Below are 19,995 nucleotides of genomic sequence, written 5' to 3'. Positions count from 1 at the left end.
AAATCATTTTCTTTTTAGTTATAGTTTCTGCACAAGATGTCTTACCTCTACGGGGCACATGGATAATTTGTACAGTGGGCTGAACATTTGCAGATACTGTAGATTAGTTTTGGTTTGTATATTAGACTTTCTTCACGCTGTGAATTCTAGGTTTGTATATTTAGCCTAAAGAGTATTTTTTCTTTGTATTTGATCATCATAGTCTAAATTCTAATATTTAATGCCAGACAGCTGCATCTAGAGCTAACATAATATTGTCATAACGTCAAGAGAGGAAAATAAGGTTTCAATGCTCTTTATGTGCTATTTTACCCTCATTTTACTTATGCAGTTCACTTTTCAGTAACTGAAATTTATTGATGAATGTAGTTTATAAAGTGTTGCGTACATTTCCTAAATCTCCAACCCTGAAAAGGATTATCTTCTTTTTTTGATCTTCTAAAAAGTTGTTTAGACTTATAAGCTATTAATATTTTAAAGGGGTTTTACCATCTTAACTTTTTCTAGCCAAGATGGGAATCCACTGCTGTAGTTACTGACCACCCGGCCTGTATCTACAAAAGCAGCTGAGAGCTTCCATTGAAGTGAATGGAAGTTACGGAAACAGTGTAGCGTGCTGTGCGACGCCATTGCCATAACTCTCTTTCAATTCAATAGGAGCTACACAAACAGCGCTGTGCTGAAGCGCTTGGTTGTTTCCGACAAAGGGACACATTTTCCCATCTTGGCTATGGACACTCCTTTAATAGGCTTTATATTGTCTATGTTTATTATTTTTTATATATCATACATAGAGGAAGCACTGCCACATACAGGGTGTGGACAAAAATATGGAAACACCATACGAAATGCATGCTGTAAGTTACATGGGATTATAAATCATATTTCAGCAAGATATGTGGAAACTGATTTTTAATTGGCGGTAATATGACACAGATGCTGCTGGGCAGAAGTGAACATCTGCCCAAGCAACAAAGTTCCATTGGTCAGGGGTTTGAGCCACTCTGCTGCTATTACCAGCTGGCTCCCAAAACCACTCGGAGCAGGGCAAGAGGTGCAGTAAACACAAATTTTCCCCGAAAGCTCTCAGCCAAGCAAGGTTCAAAAGGGCAGCTCAGTGCTAATGATTAAAATCTCATGCATTTCTAAGGTGTTCCCATATTTTTGTTCACCCCTGTAGTTTTGTTCTCCAGCACTGCGGTCCTGGATTTGAATCCGACCGGGGAAACATCTGTATGGAATTTATGTTTTCCCCTTTGCCTGATTGGGACACACTCTCCAAAAGCATGCTGACAAGTAATTAAGCATCCTATGAATTTGGCACCACTGTGTGAGGGGGAACGGATAGGGAATAAGATTGTGAGGACTGGGACTGAAGCAACTCATCACTATTTATGTCCAGCCGCAGAACAGGCAGAGTAAATAAAGGTGTCTGCACCTTACACTCAATTTAAACTAGTTTCATCAAGGTTTCTCAGTGGGAAGAATAATTAGGTGAAATACTGAATAGACTTTCACTGCCAGACCTCAAAACAGGAAAATGATTTTAGCCTGTCCGTCATATATGTGTAAAACTAGCTACAACTGCCTTTCTTGTATAGAAAACAAGCATGATTGACGGAATAACCAAAGATAACTTGGATGTGACATAGATAAACAATATTATCCAACGAAGGGAAATGAGTCTTGGCAATTTAGTCACTAAAGCCGTTGATGGAATGTTTTATACCTATGTAAACTGAAATGACATTAAGTCTTTAGTACAACATATCCATGCCACATAAGAGGAATATTTAATCCACTACTACAGGTTAATGTTAGTACAGGTAGAAAAGACATTTAGTATTAGTAATATAAAACTCTTGTCTTTTGGCATGAAGCTTCACAAGAGGTAATGCTCTTTCAGTTCCCTGGCAGGTGTTGGACTTGGTTATATGCATGTGAACCTGCTATTTTACTGACCAGCAGTATATATTGATCTCCGTTGTCTGTTGTCCGTTGTCCCTTCTTTATCCATGGCCAAACAAGTTGCCCAATCTGAACTAAATGTACCACATAGGGTAATCAGGTGCTTCAGAAGGTTTTAGACTGGGGTTGATCTCTTTTAGGACCTACCGTTCTTGACATATTCCCAAAAAAATCTAAATACAAATGCAAAGATGGGCTTGGGTCTGCTGAGAGATTTCGGCAACTTTGCCGCAGGAGTCTTTCATCTAAGTGCAGGGTTCCTTTTTCGAGACATGACTGGTCTGAAAGGGTTTCAATTTATGACAATGCTCAAATTCTATATAGGTGAAGTCCATTCACAGTGAGTAAGGAAAACTGGCTGGGTTGTTATGCGCAGACCTTTGACATCTCGCCAGAGGTTGTAATTAATATATGCTTTTGTATTCTGATTTTTTGCTGAGAAGGGTGGGTCTTAGAAGGAATAAGCCTGATCTAAAGCCTTCCAAAGCCCCTGATTTATCTATGTGGCAAATATATTTAGATGTTTTGGTTTACAGCAGTGCTTGAAAAAGTGTGTTGAGCAGCACCGGAATCCACTTATGTATCAAGTCCAAGGAATGTAGCAGAACATCAGTACCAGGCTGATCCAACATGGTCTTCACAACAGGTCCAGAAAATACTCAGGATGTCAACATATAATTCTGACAACTTTTATTATTTCAGGAACACAAACAAATAGTGCCCTAAAAAAGGGGGCCACAAAGTCGAGTGTCTCCTGAGACATCTCGGTGAGTTGACAGGTCTTGGGGTTTGTTTAGATGTGTTGGTTCACTTCAATACACAGATTCCCTGTGCCTGTCATGGTTAAGAAGAGGACAGCAGGGTCTGAACAGTAACCAACAACCTGTAGCTGAGACTGCAGTCATGCCTCAGTCTGCTGGGGAATTTCAGTATCTGATTTGCTTTGCAAATACAGTATGTCAATAACGGTAGGTCCTAGAAAATTGAAACTTGGTCTAAAGCATTCTGATTTACGTATGTGGCAAATTTCACGCAGATTGGTCCAGTTGTCTAGCTGTGCATAAAGAACAGACAACAAAAATTCATTTTTATATGTGTAAAGATCATTTTAGTCAATTTTAGTGTGTGTTCTCTAGCTAAATAATGGTAATATAAACTACAGGGGGTTTCTGTTTCATTCTTGTACGTATTTATTCCATTCTTATAATCTGTCAGTTGCAGTTTATAAAGGTACACTTTATGATGGGAAGCTGATTATTCTTCTTACAATCTGTCACAACCTATTAAAGCTGACACAGACGCTATACAGTTTGTGTCTATTTTCTATTAAAGAGGTTTCTAATATTAAAAAATAGCCTGCAGCAGATAATGGTGTAAAATAGAAATAAAAGTTACACTCAGCTTTCCAATGGCCTGCGCTGTCCAGCGTCACCGCCTCAGTCCCTGGTGGTCCTTTCCTGGAAGTGACTTCAATGGTCATGTTTTGTTCATCGCCCAAGTGACTGCTCAGTCAATCACTGGCATAGGCGGACATCTGTACATGAACGTCACATAACTATGGCCCTATGAAGAGAAGGTAGAGCATAATTTATATTCACCTGAAAGTACAAAATGAAGGAGATAGCAGCATTTTCATGCACCGCGTGTAAGTTAGCTGCAATCCATCCAAGGGGGGTGAGGGTCTGGGTGTTTTGACTCAGTAATCTACCACCCCTTCCCTTGACATCTACATGCTTAAGAGAACTGTATACGCCAGACTTTGAGCAAGGTGAGGAGCTGTGGATTATTGATAGAAAAAGTAAAACCAGCTCACCCACGCCGGACACTATCCTGGAATCTAAGTAGCATAATGCAGGGAAGGGAGCCGGCTCAACCATGGATGGATCCAATTCTGAAACACAGGATTTCTTCCAGCACTCATATGAAGTTAAAAACAAAACTTTTGTTAAAGCATCCTTAAAAACATCTTCATAGAAGCAGATGGAAAAAAGGGGAGTGATTTTTACATGTTTTAATCCTCACAAACTAAGGAAGAACCTAGTTTGTGAAGCTTGAAACATGTAAAAATTGTTCCCCTTTTTTCCTTCTATAAGGATGTTTTAAGGATGCGATAACAAAAGTTTTGTTTTTACTGCATACGAGTGCTGGAAGAAATCTTGTGTTTCGGCTTACATTATTGATACATTTTACATCTCTTTAGTTTCGTATAAGATGAATACAAATATGAATTTTCTCTCTCTAGGTTAGAAGATAAACACGCACACACACACACACACACACACACACACACACACACACACACACATATATATATATATATATATATATATATATATATATATATATATACCAAAATTACAGACTTGCCATATTAGCTAGTGAATTTAGATCTAGTGATTTTACTATATGTAAATTAATTTGATTTGCATAATCATTGCGAGTGTTAAATAAACTTTGCCTTTTATATCGTATTCCAACCAACTGACAGCCGTACTGGAAAATCCATTGCCAAATTAAGATGAAGGGCCTTTTGATGTGCATAATAACCAGATGTCGTCACTGACCGACAATTCCATTTACTGAACAGTTGATTTATTATGTGATTTACGTAATGTTGTCCATGCAGGAGGCATATGGCAGCTTGAAGCTTGTATTTGTAAAGAAACATTGTATTGGTGCCCAGCCTGTGGTGTTGGAGAACAGCCAGTGGTGTGGCAGCTCACGGTCATCTCTGGATTACATGCTGGATGGCGTGATGAATTGTGGTTTACGTACAGCATTACACAGCGTCTGCTGATGTCAGCTTCAACAACGTTTCCTTTGGCAAAGTAGGAGTCTACATTGAATTGATTTTCCGGGTTTATAGAGAAATGTCAGTGTCTACATGCTATATTGTAGATGATATTTTGGTGACTCCATGACCATAACTCATCAAGGTTGTTTACAGCAAAGATTCTTCCCATTCACACTTTCCACACATTTTCTAAAAATAAAAAATAAAATGTATCATGTGGGTAAATTTAACGATAAGGAGTTGACTTTATACAGTTGAGTCATAATATGCTGTTGCAGTTCACAGCAAATATGGAAACCACCTAAATTATAATAATAGTTTTTCAAAGTTAAAAAAGATGAGTCTTTCCCAGTCAAAAGAATGTCCGAGTCTTTCGAAATGATTATATACTATCTTGACACAAGTATGGGGACTAAAATAGAAGGTGATGAAATTTGATTTTATACAGTGTTGGGTCGCCTCTGGCCTCAATGACTGCAGTAGCTCTCCTAGGTATTCTGATAGATGTGTGGAGGGATTTGCTTCTATTCTTCAAGCAGACCTTCAGATACTGATGCAAGGGATGATGAGTGTTTTGGGCGTGCATGGTGTTCGAGTTCATCCCAAAGATGCTTGATGGGACTGAAATCTGGACTTTGGGCTGGCCAATTAAGTTTACAGATATTCTGCTTCTTAAACCAAGACTCAACTCTGCATGCTATGTGACATGGTGCTCGGTCATGTTGGTTGACACAGGGAGCTGTACCAAAGTATTGCCTCAGGGTAGGTGATACCACATTATCCAGAATGTCTCTGTACCCACTAAGGGTGGACTTCACTGTAACCAATGGCCCTTGTTCTTCCCAGCAGAAACACACCCACACCATTATAGAACCTTCTCCAAACTTCATTGTTCAGATGATGCAGCCGTGTAAAAACCACTCTCCAGGCAAGTGCCATACCCAAGTGTGGACATCCAATCAGAAAATGGTGTACTGTAATTCACCTGTCCACAACACTTGCTGCCACTCATTTACAGTCCAAGAACAATGCTCCAAGAACCATCGCAGTTGCCTCGATGTATTCACTGCTGTGGTGTTCGGTTTGTCTAAAGCCGCTCTTCTATTGTAACCCCTTGCGTGTAGTTCCCTACACATGGTTCTGGTGCTAATGAATGTTCCAATGGCCTGTGAGACCTCCTATGTATTTCAGCATGCTATGTGTGTGATGCCTTCACAGATCCTACAAGGCTTTGTTGTCCCTAAAGTAGTGTTTATCCTAAGGTAGTAGCTCCATGTGCCTCAGTATGAAATGAGAGGTACAGAAGGGTCTATCATATCCTATAAGTGCCGTGTTATGACTCCATACAACTTAAAGTTTGCGCAGAGTCATAATAAAACTTTCATGTGCATGAGCCCTCAATTTGATTTTCTCTAAAAATAAAGTGTTATTGAAAAAGAAGGAGCAGATTTGGGCATTTAACTACAAAAGAGAGGTACACAATGTACACATCACTGAAAAGAGGAGGGTTCAATAATTTTTAGGACATACCAATAAATTCCATTTTCTTCCACACTACATCCCTGGTTCTTGTTGGTTACAGTCTAAAGGAAAATGGTGACCCCACAGGAGAAATCATTTTGTGTACTTGAGTTTACTAAGTAAGAATCCATTGTTCAAGTACAACGTGAATTCTGGTGTTAATTCCAAAAACAGCCATCTCGTCCCAAGCAAATTTAAAAGTGGCACCGAACATTTGTTGAACTTGAATGCATATGCAAACAGAAAAGCACTGGTTACCCGCACACATCTCATGAAAATGTGGAGCGTATTAGAGAGACAGTGCTGGGATGTAGCAGAAAATGGAACTTACTGGGATGCTATATGTAGTGACTTCGAAGCTTCCTCTTTTCAGTGATGTGTGGATAGAGTACCTCTCTTTTGTAGTTTACAATTAAATCCCCAAATCTGCTCCTTTTTGAATAAACCTGTATGTTACCGCTTAATATACTGGGAAAGGGAGTTAAACTAAGGAAAGTGCGAATGCAAAAGTGCTCAGTGGAAATCATGTATTGGGATCCCTGGCTGATTGCCGTTAGTTTACTTTTTAAACTATGTTGTTCTGTGTAATCAGCTATTTTATGCTGACAAAAGGTATATTAAAAGTAAACCAATGAAATAAGATATCTGATTAGGTATGCACAGAGTGCCAAAACCCTTTGGGCATAGCTGGATATTTGCAAGGCTGGGAATGTTTACACAACTCCTGAACTTTCGTTCCATTGATTTCACTCGAATTGAGTTTTTTTTCATATCTTTGTGATGTATGTAAAAAGGGTATTAATAAGTTATATATAAACAGTAAAAAGGTAAAATACAGCTCACTAAAAATCTTGATCCACATTAATATACCAAACAGCTAAGGGGAGAACAACGCCAAGCCGGTTTCTCAGGAATGCAAAACGATGTATATTATATAGCTCCAGCACTTGTCATAAAACAAGGAATCTTTATTAGAATGTATTGGTAGAAAGGTAAAAACGCTCACATGTGCGAACGGGGACCTACACATTAAGGCAAAAAACTAAGCCTAAATCATAGCATATAATCTGTACAAGAGGCAAGTAATTTAAAGGTAATTGGATAGGACATAACAAAAGCATGACCACTCCTACTAATGAATAAATAATGAGGAAATGAAAAGCAATAAAAAAATACAAAAACATTAGTATATAAACATAAGATCGGATATAAGGTTAAGACAGTGTGGAAATCTGGTTTTTAACCGCATAATCCAATAGGCCTCTCTTGAAAGCAATATTTTTGGAAATCCACCAAGGGTGGTTAGCTCAGAGGAGCAGGTAGGAATTGTGGATTCCGTGAGCGGAAGAAATGTTGCAGCATGCTGTATTTTAGTGTAGATTCTGCGCATAGGGGCTCTATGGATGTGTGCGATCCGCAGTGCAAACGTAATTAACATTGTGTATGGAGGTGAATTCGCTCACGACTTGCTAGGAGACCAGATAGAAGAGTTGCAATTTTGGGGAAGGAGAGAGAGAGACAGAGAATGAATGAATGACTGCCTAGCCAAGCGACTGTGCGATGTTCAGTTACTTACTGCCTAGCCAAGCGACTGTGCGATGTTCAGTTACTTTCTGATGTCATTCCCTACTTGTGATCTTTCTTCCACGCAGACGATACGCTGTCCATACGCATACATCCATGCGGAAAACCGGGTGCATACGCGACCATTTGCAATTCCTTTCCGCAGTCACTTGCCTCTGTGGATACCCGCAAGCAGAATCAGACCCATTCGGCTTCGTTTTTTGCCAAAATGCATAGCACCCGATCAGCCGTGAGCATTTTCACCTTTTTATGGATATATTCTAATGATTCGTTTTCTTTATGAAGTGCTGGAGTCATATACAATGATTTTTCCACATTATTAGGTTACATGAAATATAAACAGTATAAATAAACAGTAAATTATTAATTCTTATTACTTTGCATACTAGCAGAAAACTTGTGACCACTTTTGTTTTAGCCCATATATAAGAGCTGGTTTTGCTCATGCAGTTCGTTTCCTGTATTTATATTAAAATAATCTTATGTCATTTCTTGGTTCATTATTAAGAATGATCACAAGTGGCAAACGATTGGCTGTCTGGTGTTCGCCTGCTACGATGTCATTCACGGTGATGTACTTGTACATACTGCTCATCACCCTAATTGCAGGATGAACATATTCATTACAGATGCGTCGGCGCTTGTTATAAATCATTTGGGGACTAGTAACCTCTCTCCACACCATTGTGTAACAGCTCAGCTATGTAATCTTTCTGTAAAATGTGACGTGTCTGGCCCGGAATGATAATGTTAGTATCATTTATCATTTTCCTGCAGCGTTTGGCCTTCTGCTCCTTTCTGCAGGCTCATTGGATACATTGGAGATCATGTATGATCAGGTGATTTACGACGCAGAACCAGCTTTCTATGTTAGTTTGGTGGAAAATAGCTTTCATCTTGTCACCCAACCCCACAGCTCAGAGATGTGAAGAAAATGAATACTTGTCACCTTGTGCAAGCGGTGATCATTAATCTTACCAGATACATTTATAAATGTCACCAACTTTTTAAACAACTTGTGCTTATATGATAACTAGCAAAAGTGTTGTTTACCTTATTTACCTAAAATGATGTTTTTGAGCTGAAAACTCACTCTAAACTGCTGACCGCTAGGAATTCCCCTTAACTTGCTGACCGCTACCTGCTGTTTAATGGTGTTATCTCTGTTACGTTTGATGCCAGGACTACAGGACAGAAATTGAGGAGGGTGATGAGTCATTCTGCTTATTGAAGTCTATGAGAGCAGTGGAAGGGGTGGGGGAGCACAGACTTGTCTGCAGCTAATTATTAACTGTTTTTAGTTACTGAAATCATATCTACACTGCTCAGTACTTCTTTAGTGTTTTCCATGATGATATGCGTCTGTGTCCTACAGAGAGTTAGGGCTCCTTCACACAAGCGTTTTTGCACTGCATTTTTGAAAAATGAACAATGTTTTTTTGCACACGTATCAGCGAACCTTACCGGACTTTTTTTGCCCGCAGGGCATAAGCATTTATGCATAGGTCACAAAGGCGCACCAATTGTAATGGCTAATTCATCTACTGAGATCCAGCAGAATTATGCAGTATTTCATGCATGTCATTGCATATTGTGCGTGCATTTGCACACACCCCATTGACTTCTATGGGGACTTTTGGTTCACACATATGTAGAAAAACAGTAGAACATGTTCTACTTTTTTTGCATAGCGTGTACAAAATACTGAAGTGTGTATAAACCCATTGAAATCAATGGGGTCTACTCTCTATATATTACGTACGCTAATTTTTCATGCACAAGCAAATACGTCCATGTGAAGCCAGCGTTAGAGAGCAGAATCTACTGTTTTCTCCACGTGTTGTGTATAGAAGATAGCAGAATGGCTCCTCCCACCAGTTCTGTGAGAAATGATAATTAGATATACACCCTGCAGAGCGGAAAAATGGAGAATACAAGTCACATAATGGCCAGAAATGTGATTATTCCTCATGTACATGTACAGCAGATTATTCTGAATAGTTTTCTGAAAAGTCAGGCATGCTTTAATCCTGCTCCCATAAGCTTTTGAGAGATGTCCTGCAATGTCTTTGTAGCACATCCTCTCCGCTTATTGGTAATAATCTTCGTAGTGGTTCACTGTAGCTAATGCTATTTTCACTCTTTTGTAAATATAAGTCAGAAATAAGGTCAGTTACATTTCTGGTAGGCTCCTTTCAATCTCCACTCAGGTCTTTAATCCTATTTACCAGCATGTTATACCCAGAACAGTCTCATAGTAAAGCAGATTAATCACCTTCCTGGGCTGAGGCGATAAAACAGAACAGCCTGATAAAACCAACGCCGTTAGAGCACATTCAGATGACTGTATGTGCAATTGAGCATGCTTTAGCACAGCGTATCAGCGCATAGTACTGTACTTTTTGTGCACAACACATCCCTTCTGTGATTTAAAAGGCTACTTAGCCTAATGAGGTACGGATGTGTTCTTTTTCTCGTAGAATTGTGCAGCATATTGCGCAATTGTGCGGGTATTGAGTGCGCATTTGCACACCTCCCATATACTTCTATGTAGCCCTTGGTTTGCAAATACACAGGAAATTAGAGCAGGTCCTATATTTTTGTGCGAGCATGAAATGTGCACGCAAAACACATTTATGAGAGTGACTCCATTAAAATCAATGTGTTCTATTCTCTGTGTATTCCGTAGAAAAATTTTGCATGCACAAAAACGCACACAACTACGGTCATCTGAAGAAGACCACAGAGTGTATTGACACACGGCGGAATTGTTGCAATACAGTATGAATTGGTTTTGCAGAACTCCATGTACTTGTCTCCAAAAAGCCCCATTCACACGAACAGATGCTAGTAAAGTTTAACTTAACGTGTTAAATGAACTGTGGTACAGAACATTTTCTTGCCCTTTAATAGCTTTTCAATGGCTTTTTGTTATGTTAAGATAACGTTTTGCAGCAAGTGATCGGTTGGGTTAAACTTTGCTACGTCTGTATGGAACTGATTTGCAACAAATCTGCCATGTGTGAATATATATACAATGAGAACATACAAACTGCATACAGATATTGACCTGTTCAGATTTATAGTTATGTGTAACAACAAAGACTGGATGCTAAATGGCAGAATTTGAATTCACCTATAACAGTCACCTTATCAAGGTATTAAGTATGCCTTCCAGTACTCAGGTACTCCCAGGATGTATAGTAGAGCCAAATAGTAATATTTAGAGATGAGCGAGCACCAAAATGCTCGGGTGCTCGTTACTCGGGACGAAATTTTCGCGATGCTCGAGGGTTCGTTTCGAGTAACGAACCCCATTGAAGTCAATGGGCGACCCGAGCATTTTTGTATTTCGCCGATGCTCGATAAGGTTTCCTTGTGTGAAAATCTGGGCAATTCAAGAAAGTGATGGGAACGACACAGCAACGGATAGGGCAGGCGAGGGGCTACATGTTGGGCTGCATCTCAAGTTCACAGGTCCCACTATTAAGCCACAATAGCGGCAAGAGTGGGGCCACCCCCCCCTCCCAAAAACTTTTACTTCTGAAAAGCCCTCATTAGCATGGCATACCTTAGCTAAGCACCACACTACCTCCAACAAAGCACAATCACTGCCTGCATGACACTCCACTGCCACTTCTCCTGGGTTACATGCTGACCAACCCCCCCCCCCTCCCCCCCACAGCGCACACCAAAGTGTCCCTGCGCAGCCTTCAGCTGCCCTCATGCCACACCACCCTCATGTCTATTTAGAAGTGCGTCTGCCATGACGAGGAACCGCAGGCACACACTGCAGAGGGTTGGCACGGCTAGGCAGCGACCCTCTTTAAAAGGGGCGGGGCGATAGCCCACAATGCTGTACAGAAGCAATGAGAAATAGAATCCTGTGCCACCGCCATCAGGAGCTGCACACGTGGGCATAGCAATGGGGAACCTATGTGCCACACACTATTCATTCTGTCAAGGTGTCTGCATGCCCCAGTCAGACCGCGGTTTTTAATTCATAGACACAGGCAGGTACAACTCCCTATTGTGAAGTCCCTGTGGACCCACAGCATGGGTGGCTCCCTGGAACCCACCGGCGGTACATAAATATATCCCATTGCAGTGCCCAACACAGCTGAGGTAGTAATGTCGTGCTTAATGCAGGTGGGCTTCGGCCCACACTGCATGCCCCAGTCAGACTGGGGTTCTTTACAAGTGGAAACAGATGCATTTATAATTCCCTGTGGACCCACAGCATGGGTGGGTGCCAGGAAGCCACCGGCGGTACATAGAAATATCCCATTGCATTGCCCAACACAGCTGAGGTAGTAATGTCGTGCTTAATACAGGTGGGCTTCGGCCCACACTGCATGCCCCAGTCAGACTGGGGCTCTTTAGAAGTGGACACATGTAGTTACAACTCTGTGTGGACCCACGGCATGGGTGGCTCCCTGGAACCCACCGGCGGTACATAAATATATCCCATTGCAGTGCCCAACACAGCTGAGGTAGTAATGTCGTGCTTAATGCAGGTGGGCTTCAGCCCACACTGCATGCCCCAGTCAGACTGGGGTTCTTTACAAGTGGAAACAGATGCATTTATAATTCCCTGTGGACCCACAGCATGGGTGGGTGCCAGGAAGCCACCGGCGGTACATAGAAATATCCCATTGCATTGCCCAACACAGCTGAGGTAGTAATGTCGTGCTTAATACAGGTGGGCTTCGGCCCACACTGCATGCCCCAGTCAGACTGGGGTTCTTTACAAGTGGACAGATGTAGGTTAAACTCCGTGTGCACCTACAGCATGGGTGGCTCCCTGGAACCCACCGGCGATACACAAAAATATCCCATTGCATTGCCCAACACAGCGGATGTAACGTCAGCTGTAATGCAGGTGGGCTAAAAATTCATTTGATTACACTGTAGGTGAGGGCCCACAAAAATTGCTGTATCAACAGTACTAATGTACATCCAAAAAATTGGCCATGGCCAACCAAGAGGGCAGGTGAAACCCAGTAATCGCTTTGGTTAATGTGGCTTAAGTGGTAACTAGGCCTGGAGGCAGCCCAGTTTAACGAAAAATTGGTTCAAGTTAAAGTTTCAACGCTTTTAAGAGCATTGAAACATATAAAAATTGTTTAGAAAAATTATGAGTGAGCCTTGTGGCCCTAAGAAAAATTGCCCGTTCAGCGTGATTACGTGAGGTTTCAGGAGGAGGAGCAGGAGGAGGAGGAGGAATATTAGACACAGATTGATGAAGCAGAAATGTCCCCGTTTTGGATGGTGAGAGAGAACGTAGCTTCCATCCGCGGGTGCAGCCTACGTATTGCTTACGTATCGCTGCTGTCCGCTGGTGGAGAAGAGAAGTCTGGGGAAATCCAGGCTTTGTTCATCTTGATGAGTGTAAGCCTGTCGGCACTGTCGTTTGACAGGTGGGTACGCTTATCCGTGATGATTCCCCCAGCCACACTAAACACACTCTGTGACAAGACGCTAGCCGCAGGACAAGCAAGCACTTCCAGGGCATACAGCGCGAGTTCAGGCCACGTGTCCAGCTTCGACACCCAGTAGTTGTAGGGGGCAGAGGCGTCACGGAGGATGGTCGTGCGATCGGCTACGTACTCCCTCACCATCCTTTTACAGTGCTCCCGCCGACTCAGCCTTGACTGGGGAGCGGTGACACAGTCTTGCTGGGGAGCCATAAAGCTGGCAAAGGCCTTGGAGAATGTTCCCCTGCCTGCGCTGTACATGCTGCCTGATCTCTGCGCCTCCCCTGCTACCTGGCCCTCGGAACTGCGCCTTCTGCCACTAGCGCTGTCGGATGGGAAGTTTACCATCAGTTTGTCCACCAGCGCCCTGTGGTATAGCAACACTCTCGAACCCCTTTCCCCTTCGGGAATGAGAGTGGGCAGGTTCTCCTTATAGCGTGGGTCGAGCACCCAGTAATCCGTAGTGGCCAGAATGCGTGTAACGCGAGGGTCACGAGAAAGGCATCCTAACATGAAGTCAGCCATGTGTGCCAGGGTACCTGTACGCAACACATGGCTGTCTTCACTAGGAAGATCACTTTCAGGATCCTCCTCCTCCTCCTCTTCCTCCTCCTCAGGCCATATACGCTGAAAGGATGACAGCCCAGCAGCATGTGTACCCTCACCAGTGGGCCAAGCTGTCTCTTCCCCCTCCTCCTCATCCTCCTCATGCTCCTTCTCCTCCTCCTCAACGCGCTGGGATATAGACAGGCGGGTGCTCTGACTATCCAGCGACATACTGTCTTCCCCTGGCTCTGTTTCCGAGCGCAAAGCGTCTGCCTTTATGCTTTGCAGGGAACTTCTCAAGATGCATAGCAGAGGAATGGTGACGCTAATGATTGCAGCATCGCCGCTCACCACCTGGGTAGACTCCTCAAATTTTCCAAGGACCTGGCAGATGGCTGCCAACCAGGGCCACTCTTCTGTAAATAATTGAGGAGGCTGACTCCCACTGCGCCGCGCAAGTTGGAGTTGGTATTCCACTATAGCTCTACGCTGCTCATAGAGTCTGGCCAACATGTGGAGCGTAGAGTTCCACTGTGTGGGCACGTCGCACAGCAGTCGGTGCACTGGCAGATTAAACCTATGTTGCAGTGTCCGCAGGGTGGCAGCGTGCGTGTGGGATTTGCGGAAATGTGCGCAGAGCTGGCGCACCTTTCCGAGCAGGTATGACAAGTGGGGGTAGCTTTTCAGAAAGCGCTGAACCACCAAATTAAAGACATGGGCCAGGCATGGCACGTGCGTGAGGCTGCCGAGCTGCAGAGCCGCCACCAGCTTACGGCCGTTGTCACACACGACCATGCCCGGTTGGAGGCTCAGCGGCGCAAGCCAGTGGTCGGTCTGCTCTGTCAGACCCTGCAGCAGTTCGTGGGCCGTGTGCCTCTTCTCTCCTAAGCTGAGTAGTTTCAGCACGGCCTGCTGACGCTTGCCCACCGCTGTGCTGCCACGCCGCGTGACACCGACTGCTGGCGACGTGCTGCTGACACATCTTGATTGCGAGACAGAGGTTGCGTTGGAGGAGGAGGAGGAGGAAGGTGCTTTAGTGGAGGAAGCATACACCACCGCAGATACCACCACCGAGCTGTGGCCCGCAATTCTGGGGGTGGGTAGGACGTGAGCGGTCCCAGGCTCTGACTCTGTCCCAGCCTCCACTAAATTCACCCAATGTGCCGTCAGGGAGATATAGTGGCCCTGCCCGCCTGTGCTTGTCCACGTGTCCGTTGTTAAGTGGACCTTGGCAGTAACCGCGTTGGTGAGGGCGCGTACAATGTTGCGGGAGACGTGGTCGTGCAGGGCTGGGACGGCACATCGGGAAAAGTAGTGGCGACTGGGAACCGAGTAGCGCGGGGCAGCCGCCGCCATCATGCTTTTGAAAGCCTCCGTTTCCACAAGCCTATACGGCAGCATCTCTAGGCTGATCAATTTTGCAATGTGCACGTTTAACGCTTGAGCGTGCGGGTGCGTGGCGTCGTAGTTGCGCTTGCGCTCAAACTGTGGCACTAGCGACGTCTGGACGCTGCGCTGAGAGACATTGGTGGATGGGGCCGAGGACAGCGGAGGTGAGGGTGTGGGTGCAGGCCAGGAGACGGTAGTGCCTGTGTCCTCAGAGGGGGGTTGGATCTCAGTGGCAGGTTGGGGCACAGGGGGAGAGGCAGTGGTGCAAACCGGAGGCGGTGAACGGGCATCGTCCCACCTTGTGGGGTGCTTGGCCATCATATGCCTGCGCATGCTGTTGGTGGTGCCTCCCCAGCTGATCTTGGCGCGACAAAGGTTACACCACTGTTCGTCGGTCGTCAGGCGTCTCTGTGAAAAACTGCCACACCGTAGAGCACCTTGACCTGTGCAGGGTGGCATGGCGCGAGGGGGCGCTTTGGGAAACAGTTGGTGGATTATTCGGTCTGGCCCTGCCTCTACCCCTGGCCAACGCACTGGCTCAGCCTGTGCCCACACCCTCACTTGGCCCTCCGCGTCCTCGGCCGCGTCCACATCCTCTAGGCCTACCCCTACCCCTCAGCATGCTGTATTACCAGTGATTTGATTTCCCAGGCAGGAAAGAAATTGGCGCAAGGCTACACTCAACCGTAGCTGGTTGCGTCTGATTTTTGTACGTTGTCCACGCAGCACACACGTACACGGAGACCTTAGGACTGACACAGGCTGGCCAAATATAATTTTTTGTCCTTTTTAGCAAAGGGAAGACCCCACTGCGTATATTCAATGAACAAGAAGTTTAATATCTGTGGTGTGGCCCTCAAAAAGTGTCACACAACTATAGTGTAGCAGAGTTATTAACTCTAGCAGAGCAGGTATTTGCCAGTCAGGAAAGACAATGGCGCAAGGCTGCACTCAACCGTAGCTGGTTGCGTCTGATTTTTGTACGTTGTCCACGCAGCACACACGTACACGGAGACCTTAGGACTGACACAGGCAGGCCAAATATAATTTATTTTCCTTTTTTGCAAAGGGAAGCACCCACTGCGTATATTCAATGAACAAGAAGTTTAATATCTGTGGTGTGGCCCTCAAAAAGTGTCACACAACTATAGTGTAGCAGAGTTATTAACTCTAGCAGAGCAGGTATTTGCCAGTCAGGAAAGACAATGGCGCAAGCCTGCAGTAAACCGTAGCTGGTTGCGTCTGATTTTTGTACGTTGTCCACGCAGCACACACGTACATGGAGACCTTAGGACTGACACAGGCTGGCCAAATATAATTTTTTGTCCTTTTTAGCAAAGGGAAGGACCCACTGCGTATATTCAATGAACAATAACTGTGTTGTGGCCCTGCCTACACAATTCTGTCCCTGTAGTATCAATGGAGGGTGCAATGCTCTGCACAGACGATTTTTAGAAAAAAAAAAATATGCAACACTGCTAACAGCAGCCAGCACAGTACTGCACACGCTTAAATTTGGCCCTAGAAAGGACCGTTGAGGTTCTTGAAGGCTACACTCACTCCTAACACTCTCCCTGCCTATACACCACTTCTGTCCCTAATACCGGGTGCAATGCTCTGCACTGCCGATTTTGAGAAAAAAAAACACAAAAAAAACACTGCTAGCAGCAGCCTGCGCACAGGTAGATGTGGCCCTGAGAAGGACCGTTGGGGTTCTTGAAGCCTACACTGACTCCTAACGCTCTCCCTACAGCAGCTCCAGCACGATAGTACTTTCCCTCAGCTAATTCACAAGGCATGTGTGGCGAGCCGCGGGAGGGGCCGACTTTTATACTCGGGTGACATCAGATCTCCCCAGCCACTCACAGCAGGGGGGTGGTATAGGGCTTGAACGTCACAGGGGGAAGTTGTAATGCCTTCCCTGTCTTTCAATTGGCCAGAAAAGCGCGCTAACGTCTCAGAGAGGAAACTGAAAGTAACCGGAACACCGCGTGGTGCTCGTTATGAGTAACGAGCATCCCGAACACCCTAATATTCGCACGAATATCAAGCTCGGACGAGTACGTTCGCTCATCTCTAGTAATATTATAAATGAAGAATACCAACATAGTAGAAAACACAAATACAAAACTAGGGATTTACCATCAGATAGCCGAGGCTAAGGGTGATGGTGATGTTATCATATCTTGAGGATGAGAATGATACTGACAGTGTAGACTGAAGAAGATGTTACGGGACAGAAATAACTAGTAGAGAAGTCCTATGGCTGAGCTAGCTCTCCCTACATCTTTCCACAATCTCGATCGGAAACCGCCGCTAACACAAGACACCAGTGTCCCTGAGTAGCCCTCAGTGTTCCCTGCTGGCAACGCTAACTGAAATACTGTTTCTGAGAATAAGAGGGTACTGCGACTCAGACAAGAAGCCAACAAGCAAGCTGAGAAATTAACCAAGTCAAACAAGGAATAAGCAGACAAACCACAGGCTAGGAAACCAAGACAGAATGAGACATACCATAGGAACAAGACCAAACTAACAAGAACAACTAGAATAGAAGAAGGAACTAAAACTAAACATAGACGACAGGACTAAATGCATATTGTTAAAGCGTACCTAACTTTTCAGATAAAGTTTCAGAATAAGTTCTTGTGTGTTTACATGAGGAATAACACTATATCCGACTATTATATGACTTATATCCTGCATTTGTAGCCCCAGTTTGTTGTCCCTGAGGATGCAGCGTTAAGTAGCGAAACATGTCAGGGGGGCTTTTTGCGTTTTAATCATGGTCTCCACACGCTTAGCCTTTACATTTACTGGTTTGGTCCCCAGCTGCAAAGGTGACTTAGCACAGCTTTATAGGAGAGCCTATATAGACTCTAGCTACTTAGATAGTGAATACATATACATGTCAAGATAGGATGAGATAGTTTATGTCTGCTGCTCTTGGATTTTCATGTTGGCCCTCATTTCAGTTGTGATTTTTCTTTTGTTAGGTTGGTTTTATTTAAACATAATAAAGGTTATATTTTATGCAACTTAGTTTGGGTAGCGCTCGGGGTTTATGATAGAAATGCACTCAAAAAGGAATGTAAAAAGGACTCACCGAGCGCTTGATGGCTCGCCCAGGGCTTGAGCGAACCGCAAGTCAAGGAAACGTCCCAAATGCTCAAAAGGTGTCTTGATGTCCCATGCACTCTGTGTACCCAGGAGAGGTGAAGAGCCGTAGGACCAAACTCCAGACCCCAACAGTGGATCCAGGAATAAAACAATGACTAGTAGCAACAAAAAGTCCTGCGCTCATGGGAACAGTAAGGGCTCATGTCCACGGGAAAAAGAAGAATTAAAATCCGCAGCGGATTTTAACTCTTCTCCCGCGCGCGGATCCGCACCCCATAGGGATGCATTGACCACCCGCGGGTAGATAAATACCCGCGGATCGTCAATAAAAGTGATTTTAAAAAAAATGGAGCATGAAAAAATCTGGACCATGCTCCATTTTCATGCGGGTCTCCCGCGGGCTTCTATTGAAGCCTATGGAAGCCGTCCGGATCCGCGGGACACAAAAATCATATTTTACTCACCCGCTCCGGTTCTTCTCTTCTCCGCGGCGCCATCTTCTCTCAGCCGCGGCCGGATCATTTTGCTTCGGCCCGGCGCATGCGCGGGGCACGTCACCGACGTCATCGTGCACATCCGCCGAGCCGAAGAATGAAGATCCGGCCGCGACGAGAGAAGATGACGCCGCCGCGAAGAGAAGAAACGGAGCGGATCGGAGGTGAGTTTATTCTCATTTATTTGCATTTTCAGCCCTCATGTCCGCGGGGCAGGAGGGACCCGCTGCAGATTCTACATGTAGAATCTGCAGCGGATCTGATTTTCCCCGTGGACATGAGGCCTAAGGGCTCATGTCCACGGGGAAAATAGGATTTAGGATCCGCAGCGGATTTCCTGCATGCGGATCCGCACCCCATAGGGATGCATTGACCACCCGCGGGTACATAAATACCCGCGGATCGTCAATAAAAGTGATTTAAAAAAAAATGGAGCATGAAAAAATCTGGACCATGCTCCATTTTCATGCGGGTCTCCCGCGGGGACGGCTCCCGCGGGCTTCTATTGAAGCCTATGGAAGCCGTCCGGATCCGCGGGAGACCTAAAATAGGAATTAAAAGCATTTACTCACCCGCAGCGGACCGCGAAGCTCTTCTCTTCCTCACGGCCGCATCTCCCTTGCTTCGGCTCGGCGGATGTGCCCGGCGCATGCGCGCGGCACGTCGACGACGTGCCGGCGACATGCCGCCGGCGTCAGGAATTCATCCGCCGGCCGAAAATGAAGATCCGGCCGTGAGGAAGAGCAGAGCTTCGTCGCCCGCACCGGATAGGTAAATGCTTTTAAATTGCTATTTTCGGTGCTCATGTCCGCGGGGCAGGAGGGACCCGCTGCAGATTCTCCATGGAGAATCTGCAGCGGATCTGATTTTCCCCGTGGACATGAGGCCTAAGGCTGGGTTCACACAGGGCGGATTTGTTGCGGTTTTGCTGCGGTTTTTCCATTGCGGTTTTGCTGTAGAAGAACTGCTTCTGCGGCAAAACCGCTTCAAAGGTTATTTTTGTCTTGCGTATTTTCCGCGTGGAATATCCGCTAGCGTTTTTTTCCGCAGCGCTTTTTTACTTTTGGTGCGGACTTTGCTGCGTCCATAGAGGTTTATGGAC

At 44.9% G+C, this 19,995-nt stretch overlaps 1 protein-coding gene across 2 annotated transcripts in view; it reads left to right on the top strand.

Moving 5' to 3' along the window:
- The window catches only part of LTBP1 (latent transforming growth factor beta binding protein 1), a 373,900-nt gene that overhangs the window by 128,025 nt on the left and 225,880 nt on the right, over window positions 1-19,995 (top strand). The gene's annotated exons all lie outside the window — the stretch shown is intronic.

Source organism: Eleutherodactylus coqui, chromosome 3 (assembly GCF_035609145.1).
Source record: "Eleutherodactylus coqui strain aEleCoq1 chromosome 3, aEleCoq1.hap1, whole genome shotgun sequence".
Lineage (NCBI taxonomy): Eukaryota > Metazoa > Chordata > Amphibia > Anura > Eleutherodactylidae > Eleutherodactylus > Eleutherodactylus coqui.
The sequence above is the reverse complement of the archived record's forward strand: the minus strand, read 5'-3'. Positions and strand labels throughout refer to the sequence as shown.